This window comes from Taudactylus pleione, unplaced genomic scaffold (genome assembly GCF_031769625.1).
Source record: "Taudactylus pleione unplaced genomic scaffold, aTauple2 ptg000053l, whole genome shotgun sequence".
In the NCBI taxonomy this organism is placed as follows: Eukaryota; Metazoa; Chordata; class Amphibia; order Anura; family Myobatrachidae; genus Taudactylus; species Taudactylus pleione.
The window spans coordinates 14,980,355-14,997,500 of NW_028284455.1; positions in this window are offsets into that span (position 1 = coordinate 14,980,355).

A 17,146-nucleotide genomic window follows, 5' to 3' on the forward strand; every position below is an offset into this window, starting at 1 on the left:
TGATTCCTGATGGCGGCCCTGGTCCTAAGTACTTAGAAGTGGTGGTGGTGGTGGTGGTGTTCCTCTGAATAAATGGACAGTTAAATATATCCATTAAGTAATGATGATGACTTGGAATTTGACTAGGAAGTTAAAGGATGTAAATTTCACTTTAATGAGAATAACTGTTCTCAAGCATGTCCCAATAAATAGATGACAGTTCCACGATACTTGTCTAGCAAAGCAAAGGGCGCCCTCCAGGGTCACAGTTGAAAAGTATCAGGCAGCTATCCTAGGGGTCCACTGCCACCCATAAACCAAGAAGAAAAAATGCAAAAAAATATAATAGCGCCAATCATCTAGCCCGGACCAAGGAGACACGCAATATATGTGTACATAAAAATAACATTTATTGGAATCTTAAATGGCAGGTAACAAGATATAAAGGCTCTTTCAGAGGAACTATAAATTACTAGATGTATGACATTAAAATATACTAAAGCATGAGCAAGAAAACCAATCTTCGTGGTAATACAAAGATTCCACCAAGATGTAAAATCTTACAGTATACTTCTTACATGTTAAATGTCGTATCCACTACATGAGAAAAATGAACGATTGCGACATTGTTATCATTCAATCGTTTATTAATCATGTAGTGAATATGCCGGCAATGACCAGTGATGCGCGCTCCCGTTGGTCGCTGACAGCATTTGTCATTGCCTGAACATGCAGGCAATGCATGTTCAGGCAAATTATTAACCTGTCGATAATAATTTATGCATCCCAGACAATGCTTTGGAGTGTGATGGTAAAAGCTTCTATTCATTTCTCAGCTGTTCAAAAAGATACATAAGGTTTGTGTGGTTGACGCAAAACAGTTGCACAACCTCCTAATCTGAGATTAAGGGCCTGAGTCAGAGATGTACGTATTACCACCGCTGTTGCTATTTTGTACGCAGCAGCTGTGCGAAAATATTTAAATGTCACAGCCCCCCAGATTTGTATTGAGACACCCACTACCGGCTTTGCAAATCCAATTGACTGTGTACAAGACGCAGCTTCGGACACAGGACCTGATTCAGACTTGTTCGCTAGTTGCAGCCGCTCGCTCCCAGCGTATGGAAATTCAGTTAAGTGACGTCAAGGCATCCGCTCGCACAGCAAGACATAAGCCCGCCCACTATGTCTTGGCCAGCGATCACTTTGTGTTTATAGACGCCCACCAGCCTGTCTTTAGCCGCCCACTAGCGTGCATCATCTCCAGGAACATCAGGAACCATCGGATCAGACAGCAGCGCTTGTGGTTGACTGTACCCTACCGCAAGCACTGTGAGCAGTTCTGTGTAAAAATCTACCAGGTGATGTGTACTATGACGCTGCCTGTTAATTATGCATGCCTCTGAAACAGCATTGAAACACTCTGGCATGCCTGTGACACCCCTGAAAGATTCCCCCAGGGAAAGCAGGGGTTAACTCCCTGACAGCCTTTCACGTGAATAGCACAGGACTGTAGTGTGCTTGGAGGAAGAGGAGGACTTTAGGACCCAGAGCTGGCTGTAGGGAGCACGTGTAAGCAGTTTGTGCCCTGACTGAGAGAGAGAGATCCCAGGAAGTGGGTTGATGCTAGATCCTATGTGGTGAAAGGACCTCTGTGATGTATCAACCACGTGACCGCTGCAGGAGGGCTGGACTGCTCCTGTGTTACCATCCATGAGGGCATAGAGGGGGAGTGCAGATTACACTTCTACAAGCTATCTACAGCAGTCGTAGCTGTGAGCCTTTTCCCCTATCTTTGCAACTATTGTACCACAGCAGTGAACGGAGGCCGCAGCTCCTGATTAAAAGAGTCAGCCAGCTCCACCAGAGACAGGCTACAAGTGATACAGGCAGCACTGTGGTGAGTTTTGAACTTTGTGACATTAAGCACACTCACATACGCCTCAGACACTATTATTGCCTTAGTACATGGGGACAGCCTGTTTTTGCAGCGAAGTTACAGTAACTTTCCTGGTATAATAGCTATTATACACTATCCCACTATGATATTGTCACCTGGTAGTTATAACCGGAATCATCAAGGACATATATGTCATATAAGGAGAATAAAGTACTTCTCATACTTACCCTTGGGCCCCAATGTGCTGATCAGCCTAGAGTATTGAAACAGTTGGATTTGATCCCGCACAGGGTAATTCCTGCCACATTAATTGAACACAATTAAATCCTAGTGTAAACCAACTATTAAATCAATGATCCATAATTGGAAATAATTTTGTATGTTGGTGGTGCTCCCCGAAGTACTGATGACCCCAGTTATAACGTGGCATCACAGCGCTATCTGTCACGCCACGCATGGCGCGCCACTCACCACGCCATGAGTCGCGACACAAAGAAAGTTTATTAGTGAAAAAAGTCATTACGTGTAATACAACATTTTGCCCACCAGATGTCACTTTTCCTAAACTACATAGCGCATGCGTGTGATTTCATTACGTGTAATACAACATTTTGCCCACCAGGTGTCACTTTCCAATGTACCGTACGGTATGTTCTGTATCACCGGCCGATGATTGTTTGACAGAAGCTTAGACATTAGACTTTACAAACTACAGAACTCTAGTAATGGGTGAAGCGTGTGGCCTAGCGGTCTAATGCCTAGTCTCACTGCTTCTCCTCTCTTCTTGTTCCGTGGGTTCGAGACCTTGAAAATACAGTATGTTTTTTTCATTTATTTTTAAAATCTTCACTTAAAATATTCAGTATTCAATACAGTACATGTGGAGCGCATGTCTGCCCAGTGCTTCGGGAGTCAAACAGCGAAACTAGGATTTTTATTATTGTACATACAGTACTGTAGCTTAGAATGCAAACTTGCGTCAATGCCGGCGCTGACATGAACGCGGACATTATAGTGATTTATTATGACCATCAAGTGGCAATGGGCCATGTTAAAGAGACTGGTTTCTGTATATCAAACTGACTGCGCGTTTAAACCGAAAAATTGCATCAATGTCTGCGTGTGCCCAGTGGTTGGATTTTAATCACAATGGAATGTGTGCCCCATGTCCAGTGGAGCCAAGCCATACATTAAGTAGTGCTATTTTATGGTGCATGCTCAGTTGTCTGTATTGCTAACAGTACTGTTGAATTTTCTCACTAGTGCCATTCTGCACTGTCCGAGACTTACAGTACTGCACAGTATACACAATAGTAAATTCATTACTACAGTACATAAGGTGCTACAGTAGTGGACTAACAGCAGTTTGTAGGGCAGATGCAGAGCGCAAACTTGCGTCAATGAAAATGCTGTCTTAGACTTGGTAACATTAGTAATTTAATATGTTTAGTAACTGATAGTTGACTGTGTATAAGAGAGGGGTCTCTATAGTACAAACTGACTCTGCGTTTAAACCGCAAAATTGCGTCAATGTCAGCACAGTTTGCGTTGTGGTAACTTATAGCCAGTTCTGATGGGTTACGGTACAAATAGGATCTCTGGCTTGTGCCCAGTGGCGGGGTTGCAATGCATTGCCAGTGGTGCTGCGCCATTGCCATACCCTTGTAGCGCTATGGCTATGTACTGTACGCCATGGCGTACAGTATGGAATATCATACTGTACAGTACCAGGTCATGATTCACACACAGTGAAAGTGTGTTATTATTACACTGACTGTGTAATAATAATATTAAAAATAAAAAGTGTAACCTTGACTGCCTAATAATAATGAAAAGCTTCATTATTAAGCTTCCTGGTTTCGAACCCGGGGTGTACCGACGTCTGCAATGTAGAAGTTCGATTTCTTACCTCTACGCTACAGACGCCTGAGTACTGTACTTCATCGTATGGTACTGTAGATGTCACATATAGTACTGTAGAGGACTAGGAGAGACTTGTGAGCAAGGGCTTAGGTGATCCGTCTTGCTTACACTTCTCTCCTTATGTTCGAGACCTTTATAATTTAATTTATTTTTTTAATGTTCACTATAGTACTGTAGTTCAGTCTTGTTATCCAACCCTTACAAAAATCAATCTATTGTACTGTATATGTGCCCAGCTACAGTACTGTAGTTTGTTGCTCCATACGGTACGCCATACAGTATACCGCATTGTTGCGCGCTACACTGTGGCGTATTGAGTCTCATAGCACTGCGCATGCCCAGTTGTCTGTATTATACGGTACTTATAACTGTAGTTGTAAGTACAATACGGTAGACATTGTAGTGATTCCCTGACTCTAGGAACTACAGTACAGTAGATGCAGTAGTCTAGGGGGCTAATGCCTAGCCCTACTGCATCTACCATTTTCTTGTCCCGCTGGTTCGAGACCTTTAAAGTACATACTGTATATGGTAATTTTATTTTGTTTTAAATCTTCACTAATACAGTACATTATCCAGAAATTCTGGTATTTCTATGCCACAGTACTTTGACCAAAAAGTCTAACCTTGTTAATAAAAAATAAAAAGTGTAACCTTTCAAGCTTCGAACCCGCAAAAGGGTTGTACAGGCAGCGTAATGTATTGGTTTGATTATTTACCATTGCACTACAGCCGCCTGCAATACCAAGTTTGCACCTGGCTTGAGTGTTTCCTACAATACTGTGCGTCATCGTATCTCAGGCGCATGCCCAGATCTACTGTATACCCATTTAGCGCTTTTTTATTTTTACTAAACTCAGTACATTTTATATATTAGGGGGTAAATGTACTAAGATGGTAGTGCTATTAAGTGATGTTGCCCATAGCAACCAATCTGATTCCAGGTATTACTGTACAGTTTCTTCTAGAAGGTGCTACTGTAGATAAATGATAAGTACAGTAGAATCTGATTGCATGCTATGGGCAACATACAGTACAGTAACTTCTTAAATAGAACTCCCATCTTAGTAAATTTACCCCTACAAGTTTCACTTTTTTCCCCCCAATTTTTTTTCTTCCGCCCCCCAAAATGAAAGTGAATTTTTAGTGTGTTCTGACTTTTTAAAAAAAAGTTACTCTGTTTACAGTACCTTTAGGGGACGTTGAAGGCTTCCCGCAACATTGCACCCCAATTCACCAAATTTTTCCGCCTGCTATTCATACTGTAGGCAAAACTTTTTTACATACTATCTTACTGTACATTGCATTGACTTCCCGCCTACAGTAGGCAGAAAAGCTTTCAAATTTAATACAGCGATAATTTCACGCCTGGCAAAATGACGTAATCTCCCAAACTGTTTTTAGCCAATCCCGTGTTTTTGCTCCAATGGGTGAAAAGTGCCAACCAATGTTCTCCCAACTGTCATCTCACAGGCTGTGTTTGAAAAATGACAGTTGGGAGCTGATTGACTGACACCTTATAACTTTTTTATCACTTCTCACTGTCTAACACTGCTTAGTAGAGTAAATAGACCCCCTTGGAGTGAAAAGACGTGACTGGCTAAAAACAGTAAATAGACCACCCCAAAATTGAAAACGTCCCTCAGTGTATACAGTACTGTATGTCTACTGTACTGTATTCTACTGTAAGTGCCGGGCAGCTGTGAAATCACTGTGATGGGCAACAGGGATACTGTACAGTATATGACTGTGGGCGTCAACCCCCATCGGCCGGCACGCCCCTGGTGAGTGAAATCCTGGCAAATAGGACGATACACCCCTGCATCTGTGTGTTATTGACTTTTTGTACAGTACCTTTTTAATGACAGGTGCACGTGTTGGGTCTCAGGCGCACTTAAAGACTGAATTACATACAGTACAAACACCAATTGTATAAATTAATGACAATTTTTATTTAACCTACAGTAACATGCTTTACAGAGGGGGGGGGCGGGGGAACTTGTTTAGCTTTCCACTCCTGTAGTCCTCTACTGTCACATGCTTCTTTCTTCTGCCGCTGGCATGTCCTGGAGTTCCAAGCTGGACACGGACATGACTACTGTACAGTACCTACAGTAGGAGGAAAGAGATGACATGAGAACAGTCCTTCCTCAATGCCGACCGATACGCCCTACTGGGGGACCGAGGACTACACAAAAAGAGTAGGCTTTTAATTTAAAATCATCACTGGCACTTTTGGCCTCAGATTCAGAGTTTCACCTATACCAGGTGCAGACTCTACTGTGCATCAGAGTGCAAGGTCCACTGTACACCCTGAAGAAAGGAGGATAGGCAGAGACAAACAGACAGTAAAAGACAGACACACAGGTTCTCACCGGAGATGCTCTTGTTCTTCATCCTGCTTGATCCCACACACCCTGTACTGTAGGAGAGAGAATCCGCTGTGCAGGGCCCTTCCCTGCTCTAACAGTGTCACACTAATCCACTTCTCCACATTAATATATGCCCTAACTAACCAGACTAACAATTTTATTAATAACTACAGTAATTTGTATTATACTGTAATTAAGCCTGGTGGTGAAATACTGTAAGCAGTGCCCCTAGGCCCACAGCCCATAATATAACGATAAAAAAAAAAAATACATGAAACAAGACAGTATTTGGGTGCCCCAGATGGAGGTGAACACCAACTGTGTGAATACAATAACAGCACTAACATTACCAAAAATCTCACTTTATCCTGATGTCGAAGGGACCGCCACTCTAACCATACAGTAGATGTACAGTAGAAGCCTGTCTCTCAATTCACGGTGCACCCACTACTGTATGTCTGCAACTATGGATGTGGATGTTGAAGCAGCCACTACTACTGTACTGTATATGAACTAAAGGAACCTGAAAACTTGAAACATCTGCATTACAAACGGCAACATCAAGCGCAGTAGCAGAAAGTGGCAGCTGCAGCACAATCTGTGACGATGCCAATGTGTGCCTTGGAACAGGGGTCAATGTACAGTAGGTGTAAGGAAAAGAGGAAAAGTATGAAGTACAGTACATAAGGTACAGTAAGGGAAAGTTATTGTAGACAAAGAGCTTATAAAATAAATTAGGAGAATACTGTAAAATGTAGGGACAGAAAGCACAACCACAATACTGTACATACAGTATAGTATGGACACAGTGTACAGTACTTAGCAGTCCGGATCACAAACTGAAAAGAGGAAGTTAAACCCCTCCTCCACATTACAAATTATATACAGTACAGTATAAGCTACATAGCAGTTGCTTGACCGTTTCTTTCGATGACAACTGGTAAGACTCTATGGAGATGATCAATATAATTGTTACACTGGGCACGTGTCAATACTGTTCTCCAAAACTTCATTATCCCATCCAAAAGTTCCTGTTTAGTTGTTGGTTTCACATCAGACCTGATGAACCTCTTCAACTGGGCCCAGACCATTTCAATGGGATTCATGTCCGGTGACCTACAGGTAAGTAAAAAAAAAATATTCAGTCACAGTACTGTACTTTAGTAAAAAGTGTACTAGAATAATTACTGCTTGGTACTGTACATACTTTTTGGTACAATAAACAATTAATACAGTACTATAGGACAATACTCACTCTGGTGGTGTGCGTTCCCAATTTATCCCTCTCTCTTCCATGAATTTTGCTGAAGCCGAATGTTTGGGATCATTATCCTGGAATAATCGATGTCCTGATGGGAAGCATTTTCTTACAAATGGCACCATACAGCAATCTACTATTTTTTCTTGGAAGAAGGTCTTATCCATGATGCCTAAAGAGATGAGAAATTGTCAGTAACAAGCATACACTGTACAGGACTGTAAATAATTTTTAGAACAAGCATTACTGTACTGCACCTTCAAAAATATAGATCGGTCCTGCACCCCAACGAGATATACCTCCCCATACATGGACTTTTAACGGATGCTTTGGACGTGGTTTAAGTGAGAGATGTGCATGGTGTCGGAAGGACAGTCTTGAGAACCTCTCGAGAGAAACCGAAGTTTCATCTGTGAAAATGATGTCATTAAAATTCTCTCCACTATCTATCCACCGTCGTGCTTGTTCAACTCTCTTTACTTTATTAACATCCCTTATCATGGGATTTATCCTGTGAAATAAAAACAAGTTTTAGTTTACTGTCATGTAAAATCAGTGCATTATTAATGTACAGTATATATAAATTTTACAGTATGTACAGTACCTTGTAGGGCCAAAAGTCCATCCCAGTTCCTTACGCATCCGTTTGATGCTGGAACAGGAGATGTCCAGGTCACATTCTGCTTGTAGAATATGTTTGATTTGTAAAGCTGTACGCTCATCATCCTCACAAGTCAATTTGTGCACAATCTTTTTGACGCTCCTACGGTAGAACACATACAGAGCATATAGCAATTATTGGACAGTTAGTGTTGAAATTGGAACACAATACAGTACCAATCTAGCAACATACAGTATACTGTAATAAAAAAGGTTGATGTAAAGTACCTACCATGTGCATTTAGAAGGAAATCTATATCTGGTCCGCGTTCTCTCAAATGCATGATAGCGCACAGTCTGTAAACTAACAAGAACACCACACTCTTTCAGCCAGGCATGGATCTGTCGTGTTGTTTTGTGTTCTTTTTTCATGCTTGCAATTATCTTGCTGATGGCTTTGCTGATTTTTGCCATGTTTGACGACAAAATCTGTGTAAAGAACAAGAGAAATACGTTACAGTACTGTTGCTGAGTATACAGACTGAGTACAGTATACAGTAAATAATTTAATGTTCAGTATCTTAAACACAGGGGGTTATTACATTCTTACTGTACATCAGCCATAACATGTACAGTATAACTAGCTACTAAATTTCATTTTGCAGGCTGTGTTTAATAAATGATAGTTTTGAGCTAATTTGTGATATATATTTCCCAATTTAATCTCACATCCAGCTTTCATACAGTATGCCCCTAAATACGCAAATATGCATCTACCGTATGAAGGAGACAAACAGGACAATAAACACAGCAATATTGCGACTGAAACTAAAATGGCCGCCGAGCAAAACAAGATGGCGACGGTCACTCACGGGAGACTATGAGGGGCAGCAGGAGGCTAGGGAACAATCGTTGTGTGTGTGATAGTTACTCCATACACAAATAAGCCTCTACGGGGATGTGTGAAGGACGGGGCATACCGAGGCAGCGGGACGATAAACACAGCAATATTGTGACTGAAACAAAAATGGCCACCATATGCATTGAAAAGTCGCTGCGCAAATCAGCGTCTAACACAGCAAACTGCAAAATGACCGTGAACCTAGCAAGCTCCCATACTTACAGTACCAGCGGGTTGATACTGTAGGAAACACCTGTAGAAGCTCAGGGTACAGCAATGAGCAGCAACAACAGCGACTTAGAAGTCAGGCAGCATTGCAGGTAGTAGTAGTAGTAGCTCAAAGGTTCGTACTGTTGATACGTGCCGATGAGACAATCCGAGCAGCAAGTCCGTAAAGTTAAGTAGCAGATTCACAGTGTGGATAGCTAGTGCGGTCTGAGACACTCTTTTATGCTACCAGAGACAAAAGAATTCCTTCCCGCAGAAAATCTGGCCGCTGATTGGTGTATTTGAAAAATGCACTTCCTTGTGGTCCAATGGCATGGCAGAGTTTCGGCGGCAAGGTTTTCTTTGTCTCTGGTAGCATAAAAGAGCGTCTCAGACCACACTAGCTATCCACACTGTGAATCTGCTACTTAACTGTACGGACTTGCTGCTCGGATTGTCTCATCGGCACGTATCAACAGTATGAACCCTTGAGATACTGTACTACTACCTGCAACGCTGCCTGACTTCTAAGTCACTGTTGTTGCTGCTCATTACCATGATCTACCTCTGCAACTCTGCCTGACTTCCGAGTCACCTTTGTTGCTGTACCGTGAGCTTCTAGAGCTGTTTCCTACAGTATCAACTCGCTGGTACTGTAAGTACTGTAGCTTGCTATGTTTTTGCAGTTTGCTGTGTTAGATGCTGATTTGCGTAGCGAGTTGTTGTGTTTATCGTCCCGCTGCCTCGGTATGCCCCATCCTTCACCCATCCCCGTAGAGGCTTACTTGTGAATCCAGTAACTATCACACACACATACCGATCGTTCCTGGCCTGCCGTTGCCCCTCATAGTTTCCTGTGACTGACCGCCGCCATCTTGTTTTGCTCGGCGGCCATTTTTGTTTCAGTCACAGTATTGCTGTGTTTATCGTCCCGCTGCCTCGGTATGCCCCGTCCTTCACCCATCCCCGTAGAGGCTTACTTGTGAATCCAGTAACTATCACACACACATACCGATCGTTCCTAGCCTCCCGTTGCCCCTCATAGTTTCCCGTGACTGACCGCCGCCATCTTGTTTTGCTTGGTGGCCATTTTTCTTTCAGTCGCAATATTGCTGTGTTTAACCTGTGTTTGCATTATTGCACCACTTTGCAAATTTAACTTTGAGACTAATGGTTTTAATGATCATGTACACACTAAGTTTTGATTTATGTTATAAAAATAGCAAATTTGGCGCTGTACTTTACAGTACTGTACTGTATATCAGTTGAGATATTCACACATTTTATTACTGTTGAGCTGACACCTACTGTACCTTACCGTACAGTATATAATTAGGGAGTGTTTTTTATACACCTGTATTTATCATATTTATTATCTTGTGCCTCTATACAATCTCACAATAGTGGTTAGTGCTTTAACAGTTTTAGTGCTGTGTAATCTCCTATATTTACCTGTATATACTGTATAACACACGCACAGTCTTAGGAGACAGAAAGAGTACTGTAATTGTTTACAGTGTTGTAATGTGAAACATTTACTGTATACAGTACATGTATTTCCACTATTTTACTTAACATTGTATTTAGTATCTTTATACTTGTGTATTTCAGAGTGCACCGAACTGTCAAAATGGTGAAGAGCAAAGGTTTTTACAACGGAAACGAATCTTGCCCACTTCCACTGACCAAAAGGCTGAGTGCACTAGTCCCACAACGGTCTACAAGCAAACCTTCCAAGAAGAAAACAGGTAAGGAAAATTTACAGGTACCTCTTCTAGTCAAGGCAAGAAAGAATGCAAAGGTGAAGAATAACACTTTGCAAGTGGACATCGGAGAAAATGGACCAGGGAACGTGGAGCAACCCATGAACGTCCCGAACCAGGAGGAAACACCAGTCATTTATGGGCCAGAAGAATTGGACAACTTTGAGCCTCTTGTTGAAGATGTATCCTGCTCACCAACTCGGCGAAAACTGTCATTCCAAGAAGATAACACATGCACATGTAGCTGTGCAAGGATGGTGAGAGACCTAGTTGGAAAAGTTGGTCAACTGGAAGCGAAAATTGACAACTTGAAAGAAGAGCTGAAGGAAGGGCTGAAGGACACCATTGCAGAAGCAATGAAAGAAGCAATCCAGCAAAGTAAAGAAGAATGGCAAGAGGCCGCTGCCCAGAGTACCAGGAAGAGACATGACCAGGCAATCCAGTATGAAATGGTCACACCGGATGAATTTGAGCCTGAGAATGATGACGATTTCAACTTGGAGACTGACCCATCCTTCTACTTGCTACATATGGACAATACAGTGGCATCAGAGCACTTGGACATGACACCAGTGCCATCATGCAGCCTGCCTCAGTGGGAGAGTACACCAGTGGCATCACATCGCCTGCCTGAACGGTCAGTTGAAGAATCAAGGATCAACAATGCAAGCATGCCTGTACTTTCACCAGGAATGCCTGTCATGTCGAGCACGCCAGCACCACTGACTGTATTTGGAACACCCTTACCGGATATACCACTGGCTGTGATCAACGTTGAGAAGTACAATGAAATTTACAGAGCTGTGAATTGTGAGATGCATCGATATGCGCAAGCAATATTTCAGGAACACGTGCCCTACGACCTGTATTGCAATTGGACGAAGCGGGTGAACTTTGATGGAAGTCGGAAGAAAGTGCCAATCCCCAACAATTTAAGAGAAGATATCCTCTCAAGATGCCGGACAAGATTCAGGATTGGCAAGGAAGAACTTACCCAGATAAAGGACATGCTGAATGGGGTGCTGCGCATGCCAAGGAAACATGCATGGAGGACAGTCACGCATACAAGTACAGATCTGCAATCAACAAACACGACTTGAAGGGACTTGTCAGAAGACAGGAAGACCCGGCGCTGCCGCTCTCCAGGACGTGGCAGCGGCAGAAGAAAGAAGCCGAGGACAGGAGAGGACTAAAGGGGTGGAAAGCAAAAGAGCTAAAGAAGTTCCCCCCCTCAAAGCCTCTTCCACCATAACAGATAGGCACTATGTGAGGCCAACGGAACATTAAACCAACCTACAGTAGACCAACAGGTCTGAAGAGAGGAAGACCCATGTGAAGAGAAAAGCGGAGGACAGGAGAGGACTAAAGGGGTGGAAAGCAAAAGAGCTAAAGAAGTTCCACCCCTCAAAGCCTCTTCCACCATAACAGGTACCGGTAGGCCCTCTGTGAGGCCAACTGTACTGTACATTAATTTATATTGTAGTTTGTTAGGCTGGTGAGATACAGTAGGGCTGATATTAATGTTACAGTAGATTAGTGTGACACTATTAGAGCAGGAAAGGGCCTTGCATGGCATATTCTCTCTCCTACAGGGACCTCTGTGTGGGATTGAGCAGGACGAAGAAAAAGAGAATCTCCGGTGAGTACTGTATGTACCGTACCTGTGTGTCTGTCTTTTACTGTCTGTTCATCTCTGGCTATCCTCCTTTCTTCAGGGCGTACAGTGGACCTTGCACTCTGATGCACGGTAGAGTCTGCACCTGGTATACAGTAGGTGAAACTCTGCATCTGAGGCCAAAAGTGCCAGTGATGATTTTAACTTAAAAGCATAATCTTTTTGTGTAGTCCTCGGTCCAGCAGGGCGTATCGGTCGGCATTTAGGAAGGACTGTTCTCACGTCATCTCTTTCCTCCTAGGTACTGTACAGTAGTCATGTCCGTGTCCAGCTTGGAATTCCACGACATGCCAGCGGCAGAAGAAAGAAGCGGGGCACAGTAGAGGACTACGGGGGTGGAAAGCTAAAGAAGTTCCCCCCCGCTCTGTAAAGCATGTTACCGTAAGTTAAATAAAAATTGTCATTAATTTATATAATTGGTGTTTGTACTGTATGTAATTCAGTCTTTAAGTGCGCCTGAGACCCAACACGAGCATCTGTCATTAAAAAGGTACAAAAACTCAATAACATACAGATGCAGGGGTGTATCGTCCTATTGGCCAGGATTTCACTCACCAGGGGCGTGCCGGCCGATGGGGGTTGCCACCCACAGTCATATACTGTACAGTATCCCTGTTGCCCATCACAGTGATTTCACAGCTGCCTGGCACTTACAGTAGAATACAGTACAGTAGACATACAGTACTGTATACACTGAGGGATGTTTTAAATTTTAGGGGTGGTCTATTTACTGTTTTTAGCCGGTCTCGTCTTTTCACTCCAAGGGGTGTATTTACTGTACTAAGCAGTGTTAGGAGACAGTGAGAAGTGATAAAAAAAGTGATAAGGTGTCAGTCAATCAGCTCCCAACTGTCATTTTTCAAACACAGCCTGTGAGATGACAGTTGGGAGAACATTGGATGGCACTTTTTCACCCATTGGAGCAAAAACACGTGTTTGGCTAAAAAAAGTTTACTGTTGTCGTGTATTTATCTAGTTAAAGCTTAGACAGATAAAATTGTAGATAAATAGCACCAACCAATCAGATACTAACTGTCACTGTACAGGCTGTGTTTGAAAAATGACAGTTACTGGAGTACAGTAGTTAATTGGTTGGTGCTACTGTATTTACTGTTTCTCCAATTTTATCTCTCTCCAAGCTTTATGAAATCACCCCTTAAGAGTGGTGTGCAATTAATAAAAGTACTGAATGGGTGACTTACTGTACATTATTTTCTTACCTTTTAGTTGTTACAGTATCAATAAATGTAAATACAGTATGCTGTACTTTATCCACAGAACCAAGTAAAGACAGAAAACGTTGTACGTAATAAAACAAATTTTATTAAAAATCATATATAAACAAAAATAAAGTTACCAAAAAATTAAAAAAAAGATCCACGAGGTGGTGGGCCATCTGCCGGTAAAGGCTTAAAAAGAACATAATTTGTTCTGTGGAGAGAAAAAAAAAGGGTACAGTATTACAACACTAATATACAATATTGTACAATCTTGACACTAACGTAAATACTGTACTCTACCTCGAGTCAGGCGTGGTCCCTGCCTCCCTTGGGGTCCCTGCCTCCCTGAGGGTCCATGACTGACGACTGTATTGGAAAAAAATATAGTCACATTAACAGTGCTGTATTTACCTTTATTTGGTATGGTGCTACTGTAAATGGTTTGGCTACTGTAGCTCCTAACAAAGTACTGTACAGTACATAAACAAACAGAACAATACAATGGCTACAGTACGGTACAATGCAGGAAAAGTGCTATACAGTTTAAACATTGCTACACCAAAGGTGATTATACTGACTGAAGCTGGCAGACAGAGGGATACTTTTAGTGCGGTGTAGATACAGTACAGTAACCTCCCACAATTTAATGACTATTACTGTACAGTATCTGCAAAGCATGTTTGCAAATGATTGATGAACCTGCACTGAACAACTGCTTGTTCAGAGTAGGCTCATCACATACTGTACTGACAAACGACTGCACGATTACAATGTCGTAATCATGCAGTGGTTGTCATACCGGTATCTTTAAGTGGATGGGCACCTTTAGAGTGATGTCCTTTATAAAAACAAAAATAAAAACACAAAGTCTGTAAGGAGAAGAGGTTGGAGATGCATCTTTGTAGTACAGAAGAGAGAAAAAGACGCTGTGAAAATAAAAAAAGGAGAGAGAGACAGTACAGAAGAAGACAATGTACTGTACAGTTGTGTAGGGTACAGTACTTACACGGCCTGTGAGGCCTGCTTGGCCCATGTTGAGGCAACTGGCCGGTGGGGGGCTGTGGCCTTCCACGTTCCCGCACTGTGGGGGAAAAAAAAAATATTCCAGTTACACAAGTACAGAAACAATGAGTGTGTAAGGAGAAGAGGTTGGAGATGGGTCTTTGGAGTACAGGAGGAAGAGAGAGGCACTGTAAAAAGGAGTGCACAATGTACAGTACAGTAGTGCACGGTACTTACTCAGGGCAGCAAGCCGCGCTTTGAATGAGGAAAGTGTTGGGCCAGTGGGTGCTGGTGTTGGTGGTGGTAGGACTGTGCAAAAAGAACAGTTTCCATAAAACCATTTGGAAACAAATAAACTGTGTAATGGTGCGTACACACTACACGATATGCTCCCTGAGTCGTCCACTTTATCGCCCAGTGTGTACGCACCATTAATCTTGAACAGAGCCTTCATAACAACAAAAACAAACACAGACAGAGGGAGGGGGGAAAGGGAGAGAGATAGAGAGAGACTGACAAGGGTAAGAAAGGTGAGCAATACAGTGCTGTACAAAACAATGTGGTGTACTTTACTTACGCGGCACGGAGACGCGAGTGGGTGGTGGTGGGGTAGTCGCCGGGGAGACGCCGCCAGTGGGTGCTGGTGTTGGTGGTGGTTGGACTGTGGACAAAGAACAGTTTCCATCAAAACCATTTGGAAACAAATAAACTGTGTAATGGTGCGTACACACTACACGATATGCTCCCTGAGTTGCCCACTTTATCGCCTAGTGTGTACGCACCATAAATCTTGAACAGAGCCTCTATAACAACAAAAAACAAACACAGACAGAGGGAGAAAAAGAGAGAGGGAGGGGGAGAGGAAGAGAGAAAGACAGAGAGAGAGAGACTGACAAGGGTAAAAAAGGAGAGCGATACAGTGCTGTATAAAACAATGTGGTATACTTTTCTTACGCGGCACGGAGATGCCAGTGGGTGGTGGTGGTGGTGGTGTAGCCACCATTGTTGGTGGTGGTATGACTGTGACTGTGGACAAAGAACAGTTTCCATCAAAAACATTTGGAAACAAATAAACTGTGTAATGGTGCGTACACACTACACGATATGCTCCCTGAGTCGCCCACTTTATCGCCTAGTGTGTACGCACCATAAATCTTGAACAGAGCCTCTATAACAACAAAAAACAAACACAGACAGAGGGAGAAAAAGAGAGAGGGAGGGGGAGAGGAAGAGAGAAAGACAGAGAGAGAGAGAGAGACTGACAAGGGTAAAAAAGGAGAGCGATACAGTGCTGTATAAAACAATGTGGTGTACTTTACTTATGCAGCACGGAGATGCCAGTGGGTGGTGGTGGTGGTGGTGTAGCCACCATTGTTGGTAGTGGTATGACTGTGACTGTGGACAAAGAACAGTTTCCATCAAAAACATTTGGAAACAAATAAACTGTGTAATGGTGCGTACACACTACACGATATGCTCCCTGAGTTGCCCACTTTATCGCCTAGTGTGTACGCACCATAAATCTTGAACAGAGCCTCTATAACAACAAAAAACAAACACAGACAGAGGGAGAAAAAGAGAGAGGGAGGGGGAGAGGAAGAGAGAAAGACAGAGAGAGAGAGAGAGAGACTGACAAGGGTAAAAAAGGAGAGCGATACAGTGCTGTATAAAACAATGTGGTGTACTTTACTTACGCAGCACGGAGATGCCAGTGGGTGGTGGTGGTGGTGGTGGTGGTGTAGCCACCATTGTTGGTAGTGGTATGACTGTGACTGTGGACAAAGAACAGTTTCCATCAAAACCATTTGGAAACAAATAAACTGTGTCATGGTGCGTACACACTACACGATATGCTCCCTGAGTCGCCCACTTTTTCACCTAGTGTGTACGCACCATAAATCTTGAACAGAGCCTCTATATCAACAAAAAACAAACACAGAGGGAGAAAAAGAGAGAGGGAGGGGGGGAGGAAGAGAGAAAGACAGAGAGAGAGAGAGAGAGAGACTGACAAGGGTAAAAAAGGAGAGCGATACAGTGCTGTATAAAACAATGTGGTGTACTTTACTTACACACCACGGAGATGCCAGTGGGTGGTGGTGGGGTAGCCGCCGGGGAGACGCCGCCAGTGGGTGCTGGTGTTGGTGGTGGTAGGACTGTGGACAAAGAACAGTTTCCATCAAAACCATTTGGAAACAAATAAACTGCGTAATGGTGCGTACACACTACACGATATGCTCCCTGAGTCGTCCACTTTATCGCCCAGTGTGTATGCACCATTAATCTTGAACAGAGCGAAAAAGAGAGAGGGAGGGAGAGAAAGACAGAGAGGGAGAGAGAAAAAGAGAG